The 9885-nt window shown below is 39.6% G+C and overlaps 1 non-coding gene across 1 annotated transcript; it reads left to right on the plus strand.

Moving 5' to 3' along the window:
- Positions 1–4937: 4937 nt before the first annotated feature.
- Positions 4938–5044, plus strand: LOC132662587 (U6 spliceosomal RNA). Its single transcript, XR_009602613.1, has one exon. It is a non-coding gene; the product is annotated as a U6 spliceosomal RNA (small nuclear RNA).
- Positions 5045–9885: the final 4841 nt, after the last annotated feature.

Raw genomic sequence — 9885 nt, forward strand, 5'->3', positions numbered from 1 at the left:
AACCATCACCTTGGAGCTTCCCTGGTCCAAGCTCCCCCTTTCTTGATGAAGTCTAGGGCAATGAAGTGATCTGGTGGGTGTCACAGCTAATATGTGAGAGAGGTGACCAATCACAGGTCCAGTACCGGTACCTCTCTGCCCAAAACAGCCTGTTCCCTGCTGTCCCAGATTAAAACAGTAGAGGTTCCCTCGCAACCCCCCGTTGCCGTGGAATAGCATTGAGTTAGGAACTCCTCCCCGCCCACCTTGTGAGCTGCATGAAGCTGGGCCCTTACAAGTTCAGCACCTGAGAAAAATTAAGGGGAGGATTGAAAATCACATCCAGCTGGGCGTTAGCATGTGTTAAACAGGGTTTTGATGTTAAAGGGTTTTAAGTGCGTGACTGGTACACCTCAGGGCAAGGCCCGAGGTTCCCTGAGAATCTGTTCTTGCTTTTCTTTCTTTTCGAGTCTAATCGGTCCCATTCCGTTTTCAATTCTCTTTCTCACTTTGCAAAGTGCCAGACAAATTACTGGTATCCTCTGCGAGCCTCTGGTTTCTTTTTGGTTTCTGAACGTACCCTCTTGAGGATACTTCAGGGTAGATCTCGCTCGAGACAAGATTTTCACAAAATTTTAGGGACGTAATTAAAGCAAAGACCCATTGGTGACTTGTCTAGCCCTTGATTGATCTTCCATTTTCTAATCGTCTTCTGGAATGTGTACATTTTCTTCATGGTTAGAATGTATTTCCTCCAAGAGTCTTTCTCGTTCTTTGGTTTCAACAACGTGCTATCTGAACGGTGGACTGTCTCGAGGTGTTAAGACGATCAATACAAAGTTGCTGATAGTCAACTGTTTTTGAACTGTAAAGAATGGCAACTTCGTTTGGTTCAACCCCATAAAATGTCCTTTGGAATATACTCATTTTAGCAGAGATTGTTTTTCTTAAAGAAACCGTGTAATAAAACCATGATCCTTATTGAGTGTTATAACGTGGAAATGAAAATATTTCAAGGAAAAATTCTGCTTAGACGATTTTGTTTGTTTCCTTATAGTTCAAGGACTCTTACGCCTCAATTTGCTGGCAACCGTCTCCAGGTTTTACCTGCTGTCCAGCATTCCCTCCAATTTAGCATTTGCTCGGCATTGTTCACTGGCTAATGAAGTAGAGATATTAATTGTTGCATTAACAGCACTTTGTTAGGTTGGTCTTAGTGGACCTCTACTCTGTAGCCAATAACGCCTCCGCTCTGATCTCTTCTAGTATTGTGTGAGCTATGTATATATTGAATGGAGGTGTGAACTGACTGTGGGGTTATATCACTCCTTTAAGACACAACTCGCAGATGCCTCGTTTTCAAGGGAGGAACGTCAGATGCTCAGTGATGAAATGCATTCAGATGCAAGTGGTGTGGGATGGTTCATTTTTTCTGGTCTTGAGAGGTACTGGTAGAGGCATTCGTAGTTGCTGCCCTGGTGGCGTCTTGATTTGCCAGCCAGTTGTGACATGGCCTTGTCCTGACTCCTGCTCTAACCTGAAGGAGGCCCAAAGCCCCCAGGCCACCAGTTGGCAGGATCAATGACAAACATGGGAACTTTTGTGAGGTATAAATGAAATGTGTGCCTGAACTGAAAACTGGGCGGTCCAGTGTAGATCAGGTACTGACTAGTGTGAATGCTTTCGCTAAGGTGATGTCACCATGGATAGGATATACTCTATGGCCAATATTGTAATGTTTGGTGATACATTTTTTTCTTTGGCAGTAAACCTTTTTGACAGAAATAAGCCCAAAAGGAAGAAAAGTGCACCAATGAAAATTCAAGGACCAAGTTTTCATTCTCATGGAAGTTGATGACGAGTGCGTCCCTGGCACACAATGTTTGTCCACATTCACCGTCCACCCCGGAGGCTGTGGCGCGGTCACTGACCACATGGCAACATGACAACACAAAACTGCTGAAGAAGCCCCAGCATCCAGAGGGTTCGTAGTTTAAGAAGATCACGCTTGAAGGCAACGGCTTAGTCTCTGCCATTCTAGAGGGTGTGTTTACAGACAATGATGTGAAGCTTGACTTTTTTATGCACACTTAAAAAAGGAACATTCTTCTAAATTATTTTCTCTGCCTTTTTTTTATGCCGAGTTTTCTTGTGTATACAATACAAGAACTGAAGTAGTAACTGTTACTGTGTTGGCTCCTTTTACAGAAGAGCATATTCAGTAGCAGTTAAATGATGACAGTTTTACATTAGTGCGATCAACTGAGTTTCTCGGCTGAGCCACAGAATGCAGAAAAGTGACTTGAGAGACTGTTTTCTCAATTTTCCCAAAGATGGTACATAACTATACCATTGCAGATGTGCACGCCATTGCACACAATGGATGCCTTGGAGCATCAGAGTTTAATTCTCTGAAAGATTCCTGGCTGAAACAGGCTGAGTCATATGTTTCAAATCGCAAGTCCCTAAAGATGGTTCCAAAAATAGTTTTTCACCCACCCAGTCATGGAATCAAGTAAATCTTCTGGAAGTTCATTCTTCCAGAGGTGAAATTTCCGACATTATTTTGAATGTTACTGTCATTTCAGGAAAATGTTCAATATTGAAACAAAATGAAATACTCTGTGATGAAAATATAAGCACAAAGTTTGGTGGCTCACCCCCTCCGGATGATCAGTGTTTGTTACTAAATGGAGAGACCTGTGGAATAGAAATGTGCATGGAATTAGTGACGAACATATTATTCAGATTGCATCCATCCAAACAAGCCACAGTATTCCATAGTCAAAAATAGAAGCTATTGCTGATAACATTTACAACTATTTTTATAGATACAGCTAAAACAATTAAACTTAATGTTTTGTTATGAAGCTGATGTTGAATACAAAAAAAATAAAAAGGAGGTAAATGTTTTGCTGTCAATGAGCATATTTTACAAATGTTAAAACTTTATGTAAGTCATCTTACATGTCCTATAAGCTTGTTTTTTTTTTCTTTTTTTTTCTTTCTTTCTTTCTTTTTTTTTTTTTTTTTGTGTGTGTGAATGAGTTACCTGATTTTAATTGCATTTTGTTCCAAATCATTTGGACATCTGTTATGAAAATTTTCGGGATGTTCTGTTTGTCAGCTGGGCTATAGCTGCTGCTGTTCATGGTAGCTGGGGCCCAGAAATTCCCGGGCCAGCATACCCACAGCCAGGGCCAAGGACCTGGGAACCAACTTCCTTTGTAGGACAGGTGGGAGGCAGAGGTCCAGCAGGTCAGTTACAGTCAAAAAAAAAAAAAAGAATTTTCAATAATTGGCACACTATACAACTTCAGTTTTTGAAGGTTTTAGAAAATTGGAATCACTACAAACAAAATTTTCATGCAAGACAATCCTGAAAACGAATACAAATGCAGGAGAAGAATTGATCTTGAATACCAGCGTGGGGTATATCTTGTCTGATGAGGCTGTGAGGATTCAACATACGTAAGCCTTAATTCTGAATTCAATAAGACCTTGAAATATTTCAGCTTTGGGGAATAGTCTTTTCATGGAAACTTTATTTTTAATTTGATGCATTTATATTTTCTTCCAGAATGGAAATAAAGTTGAGAAGACTTATGATTTTGCAGCGTTTGCATTTTATGAGACATTTATTTTATTTATTAAGTTTTTTTTAAATCAGAGTATAGTTGATACACAACGTGACTTTAGTTTCACGTGTACCACATGGTGATTCGACTTCTCTATGCATTATGCTACGCTCGTGAAACGTGTAGCTACCATCTGTCATCATACAATGATATTACAGTATCATTTACTATATTCCCTACGAATGCCTTTCATTCCCATGACTTATTCCTTCCATGCCTAGAGTTCTGGTACCTCTAGCAACCCTTCACCCATTTTGCCCAGCCCCCAGCTCCTCTCCTCTGGCCACCATTTTTAATGTGGCAAATAGAGACATACTGTTTGAAGAGTTTGATCCTATACAAAGTGAAAGTAATTTAGATGGAAACCCACAAATAGAAACTTCGAAGACATTTGAGCTGAAATAGTTGTACACTTCCTTACAAAGAATTAGAATTGAGAGTATTCCCTATTTAGCAGTATTTATCTGGCATCACCTGACCACCTGGAGATTTTTCTTACTAAAACATAACAGGGTCTAAAAGACAAGTCTACTGGCAATGCCAGTAATTTCAAATTTATTAAACAAAAATTCAACTTTTAAAAAGATTGCAAGAGGGATCGCCTGGGTGGCTCAGTCGATTAAGTGTCCGACTCTTGATGTTGGCTCAGGTCATGATCTTACGGTTGTGAGATCAAGCCCCTTGTCGGGCTCCACACTGGCCATGGAGCCTGCTTAAGATCTGCTCTTTCCCTCTACCGCTCGCACTCTCTCTTTCTCAAAAAAACAAAACAACAACAAAGAAGAAGAAGAAGAAGAAAAAAGAAAATTGATTACAAGAAAGTAAGAAAGTTTAGGACAAAATTTAAAATAATAGGACTGTCTTAATAAAAATAAAGTCTTCAAAAAAATATTTGTGACACTTTTAGAGGTTGCTACAGCTAAGAAACTGATTAAAGTCTATAAAGATATTCCAAGGCAGTGCCTGGATGTCTCAGTCATTTGAGTGTTCGACTCTTGATTTTGGCTCAGGTTGTGATCTCACAGTCATGGGATCAAGCCCTGTGTCTTCTTCACTGACAGCACGGAGCCTGTATGGGCTTCTCCCTCGCTCTCTTTCTCCCTCTCTCTCTGCCCCTCCCCCCACTTGTACACACACACTCTCTCTCTCTCAAAATAAATAAGCGTAAAAAAGATATGCCAAGAATAAGTACTCTGCTTATGCTTCTAAATGTCCAGAAAATTAATATAAAGAAGTTTTACAATTGTGGCCCTAATGTATGTGATATTGTGCTTCTGAGAGAGTTCTGAAAAGTCTTTTTGAATACAACAATCTATGAATGTGATTGTTTCAACAGCACATATACTAAAATTGGAATGATACAGAGAAGAAGAGCATGGCTTCTGAACAAGGATGACATGAAAATTCGTGAAGGTGCCATATTTTTTTTTTGAATAGGTGATGGGGAATAAGGAGGGCACTTGGGTGTTAAAAAAAAATGAGTGTTGTTGATGACACTATAGCCACATCATATTCAAAGAAGAAATGCTAGAAGTCTGATTTCTAGATATAGGGTGAGGAGGGATACAAACGAAATGTAGGGCTGTGGCAACTCGATTGTTATAATCTTTCTAACAGCAGAAATAACTCTTGCAACAGTTCTGGTCCTGCAGATGATAAGAAAGGTTAAGTGGGGGAGTGGAGGTGGGGGAGGTTGCTGTGGCTTTCACTTTAGTTGATTAGAAAGGATGAAAGGTGAGACTAGATATATAAGATTTTAAGAATTAAGAATTAGATGTATTCTAGAACAGTTACGTTGGTAAATATGATATATTAGCAGTATAGTAGCTAAAAGATAAAGGTGTCAAGATAAAGGACATCTAAGAAAAGGAAGAAAACTTCTACTGCAGTAGGAAAATCAGGAAAAGAGGAAACGATGATGGCTGTTGAAAGGTTTATTTCTTTTGACACTATTTCATCTTAACATAGCCTAAAACATGATATGTTAATATTCATTAATAGAAACTGACTGAAAAGGAAAGATGCCAATAGAGCTGTAAAGCAGAAAGGAAAGAATGGATGAGTGTAAGTAATGCTATGTAAAAATGAATTTTTAGGGGCTCAGTCGGTTAAGCATCTGATTCTTGATTTCGGCTCAGGTCGTGATCTCATGGTTTGTGAGTTCGAACCCTGCACTGGGCTCTGTGCTGATGGCGCAGAGCCTGCTTATGTCTCCCTCTCTCTCTACCCCTCCCCTGCTTTCTCTCTATCTCTCTCTTGAAATAAATAAAAATAAACTTAAAAATGGATTTTTAGAGGTTCCTATGGGCACATCACCTCCAGCATTAGCTTTCAACAAAAACAACAGTAGCAAAAGGCCCTAGTGATTTAAAAATGAGGTTATTGATACAAATGTGTGCTGGAAATAAAGGCACAATTAACATTCAAAGATTTATCATTAGGTTAAGAGCATTTTGAATCAACCATATTTTATGTACATATAAGGTAATGTCTTAGAGGAAATGTAATCTCTTATTTCCTGCATGAGGGGCATGCTCCTTGGAGACACTGGTTTTTGTGACATCTTCATGTCCTAACCATGTAGAGAGGCATGAGAAAAAAAATGAACAAAAATATAGATAAATATGGCATAGTTTTAACCTCAACTAGGTAGAAAGAATGACACAAGTTTCTTCCAAACCACACTTTCAGATTTTGAAGATGAGTGGAAAAGGAGAGAATGTTAACTTTGGCAAATAAATATGTTTAGAGTCTCCCAACCTTCTTGGATTCTCTTACTTTCAAAGCAATGATTAAGAGGAACTTAGGAAACCTCAATATGTTGTAGAGAAGGCTTTCAGAATAGGACTCATGAGACTTAAGTTGTTGTAGCTGTTGTTGTTCTTTATTCTGGACAAGATAGCAGTGACGTTGGACAAAGTAATTGGCCCCTGGGTCTAAGCTTCTTCACTTCTCAAAAAAGAAGTTGTGCAAGATGACAGCTGAGATACTTTCTGATATACAATTTTTAAACCTGTGTAGTGATAATATGACCCATTTATTCAAGTGGAAAGATGCAAGGGTAGGACTGATGAGAGCAAAGGAACTGTCCAGGGTGCTTAGAAACACTGGGGTCTATTCATTCTCTGGAGTGATGACCAGAAGACACAATACGATTCCATCTGTTATCCATTCAAAATTTCTACTATGTTAATTACATAGTAAGCTATTCTGTCAGTGTCAAGTGGATACAGTTCAACATGAGATCAATTTCCTTTTGCCTAAGAGGGGAATTGTATATTTAGAATCATCTCTTTCTGCTTCCAGCTAGGCCAGTCATTTCATTCAGTTATTGTTCAGAGAAAGATATCATAGTAATTTTCATCGCATACCTGTGATATTAATTTTCCAGGAGGTATATCAGGGGATATGAGGATTCATACATTGTTAAGAGGTAGGAGGGGGCAAGACTTTGAAAAATGTACTTTTGATCATGGCACAAAAATAAAGATAAGGAAAGAGAAAGAGATGTAAGACTGATAATAGGAGCTAATTATAATTAAGCAAGCCTGAGTTGCTTGACCAGGACACATGGGAAGGGGTTGTAGTAAGTATTTGTGGGTTATATTAACTTATTACAGCATAACCTGGTACTCTGGCACTAGTTGCTACAGCTTCTTCTTTTTTTTAAAAAATTTTTTTTAAAAATGTTTATTTGTGTGAGAAACAGACAGACAGACAGGCAGAGCATGAGCGGGGGAGGGGCAGAGAGAGAGGGAGACACAGAATCCAAAGCAGGCTCCAGGCTCCAAGCTGTCAGCACAGAGCCCGACGCGGGGCTCGAACTCACGAACCGTGAGATCATGACCTGAGCCAAAGTCAGATGCTTAACTGACTGAGCCAGCCAGGTGCCCCTCTACATCCTCTTCTTGATAACCTACTTTGTGTAGAGAGTGCAATGGGAATGTGAAGCTGGCAAATCGTAGTGAGATGTAGGCCTACTGAGTGGAAAGTGGGGAGCTGGGAACCCCTTGAAGCTAAAACACTTGTACCAAGTCAATATCTTGAAATTTTACTCTTGTGCCTATTGCTTCTTCCTGGACCTTCCTTAATCTCATGCCACTCTGACCTTTGCTTCCTTTCTTCTTCTATGCTGAATTTGAAGCCAGAGTTTCAGTCTCTTGGACTCTGGGGCACTGTATTGTTGTGAGGACAAATGTCATCTTTTTCTGTCAACCCTCCCACCAAACCTAGGCCTGAGATTTCTTTTCACTTTTGAGTACAAGATGGCAACCAGAAATTCAGCCTGGTAATTATCATAGCACAAAAAAGACTTTCACTTCTCTGCATTTTATCCCTGTAACAGACACACCATTTCTATGCAGCTTACACACAGGATTTTATAGGGTTCTGGGCTTAGAGGGGTATATGAGAAATAGAAATTGATATTGTGTTAAACTCAAAGTTGCTCCTTCTTTTCAATGACCAAGGCTTTATATCTTAGCCTGTATTCTCTCCCTAACCCTTTCTTCCCTGAGATGTGTGTTCTCCCAAGATACTCATCACATTCTCATGCACGTGAACTTTGGGTAGGCATGACCATACCCGATATACCAATTCCCCAGATACATGCTCAGAAATACACGAATCCCAGTCGTTGGTAAAATTTAAGTTTTGTTTCAAGGTGTCTCCCTCTTAAGTTAGAAGTGTTCCCTTCCAGGAAAGAGGGAAAAGTATGTAGACAGCAGCTTCTCAGGTTGCTATATTTGCTGGCATGAATATCCAGGCTGAGGGCTATAGACTGGGATGTGAAGTTGTAGGTTTGGTGTGACCAGTAGAGAATTTAGGCAAATGTGATGCTCAAAATGACATGGCAGCATCATTGAGGTCACACTGTGGTGGCACAGAAGATCGTCAAGGCAGAGTCTGGTAAGAATTAGATAGTGTCAGTGTTCCTGCTTAACACAGAAGGAATTTAGCCTCATCAGAGGATTTGGAGAATGCCTGAGATAACCAAGAGAGAAGCCCAGCCACATGAACTTATCCAGTGGGAAGAATTAATAGGAACTAACCCTAAAGACACCTGAGGGCCAAGACTCTTTTCTGGGTACACTGGAGATCAGGTTACAGGTTACAGGTTACTGGGGAGAGGATAACACAGAAACCGCAGAGATGACTGGCAGAAAAATCTGTGATTCCATTTGCTTAGGCAGATAACAAATGAGAGAGAACATTTTGGAAGATGTTTTGCTTTTCTTTCTTTAGTCTATCTCAAGTTTGGGGTTTTCATACCATAGTCACAGGAGGCTGTGTGGTAGGTGGTCAAAATTGTGAATTCGGATTTTTCTTGAAAAGACAGCCTCAGGATTATTCAACATCCTGCCTATGATTTTGGTTTTCCTCCTATTTTCATGTGTCCTAGGTAGTTTCTCCATATCTGAATGATTTCTTATATATTTATCTGGTATTTCTAGGGAAATAAAAACCTGGGAGGTTTTTATAGTCTATGCTATATTGGTAGAAGCAGACTTCCAAGGCATGATTGGACATTTAGTAAGTACTCTCAGGTAAAGGAACAAGCTGCAACAGTGGATAATGAGTATATCTGATAGTAAAGCTTTCCACAAAATGGGCCAATAGAAATGTCAAAATAAGTGGCAGGGAAAATAGTGGCAGGATGGGTGACAGAAAGTAAGGCGGAATCTGTAGGGTAGTTGGGGGAAGCATCGCTGTGGAGGGTTCAAAGAGAATGAGCAGGAAAGGAGTTCTGAGATGGGGAATGGTATTTAGATACATCACTTATAGGAAGCTAGTTTCTATAGGTGTTGAGAGAAGAACCCAGCTTACAGGTTTTGGGCAATGTGTGGGAGGAGAACAAGAAATGTGACTGAGAAAGGAAGGCGAGAGATAAAATGATAGTTTAGGTGGGAAGTTTGAAGAGAGTTTTTCTTTAAGTTAAGGGAGGTCATCATCAATTTGAAGTTTCATTCACACCTCCACTAAGTGTTTTCTAGAGCTTCAAAATAAACCAAGCATTGCTTATTAACCGTCTCCTCTGATTAATATTGGACTTTAAAGTATACTTCACAATTTGGGGCATTACCTGTTAAAAATGATACATTAGTTCATAGGTAAGAAAATAGGGATCATGGTCTAAAACCTTTAAAGCCTTATACCACTTAAAATAGTATTCTTGTCTTCAATTCTCCTTTGCATACCTTACAGATGATTATAATAACATCAGAGACTCTGGTCAATGGAGCTACATAAATGTGAACAATTACACTTT

Source organism: Panthera onca, chromosome D1, assembly GCF_046562875.1.
Source record: "Panthera onca isolate mPanOnc1 chromosome D1, mPanOnc1 haplotype 2, whole genome shotgun sequence".
Lineage (NCBI taxonomy): Eukaryota > Metazoa > Chordata > Mammalia > Carnivora > Felidae > Panthera > Panthera onca.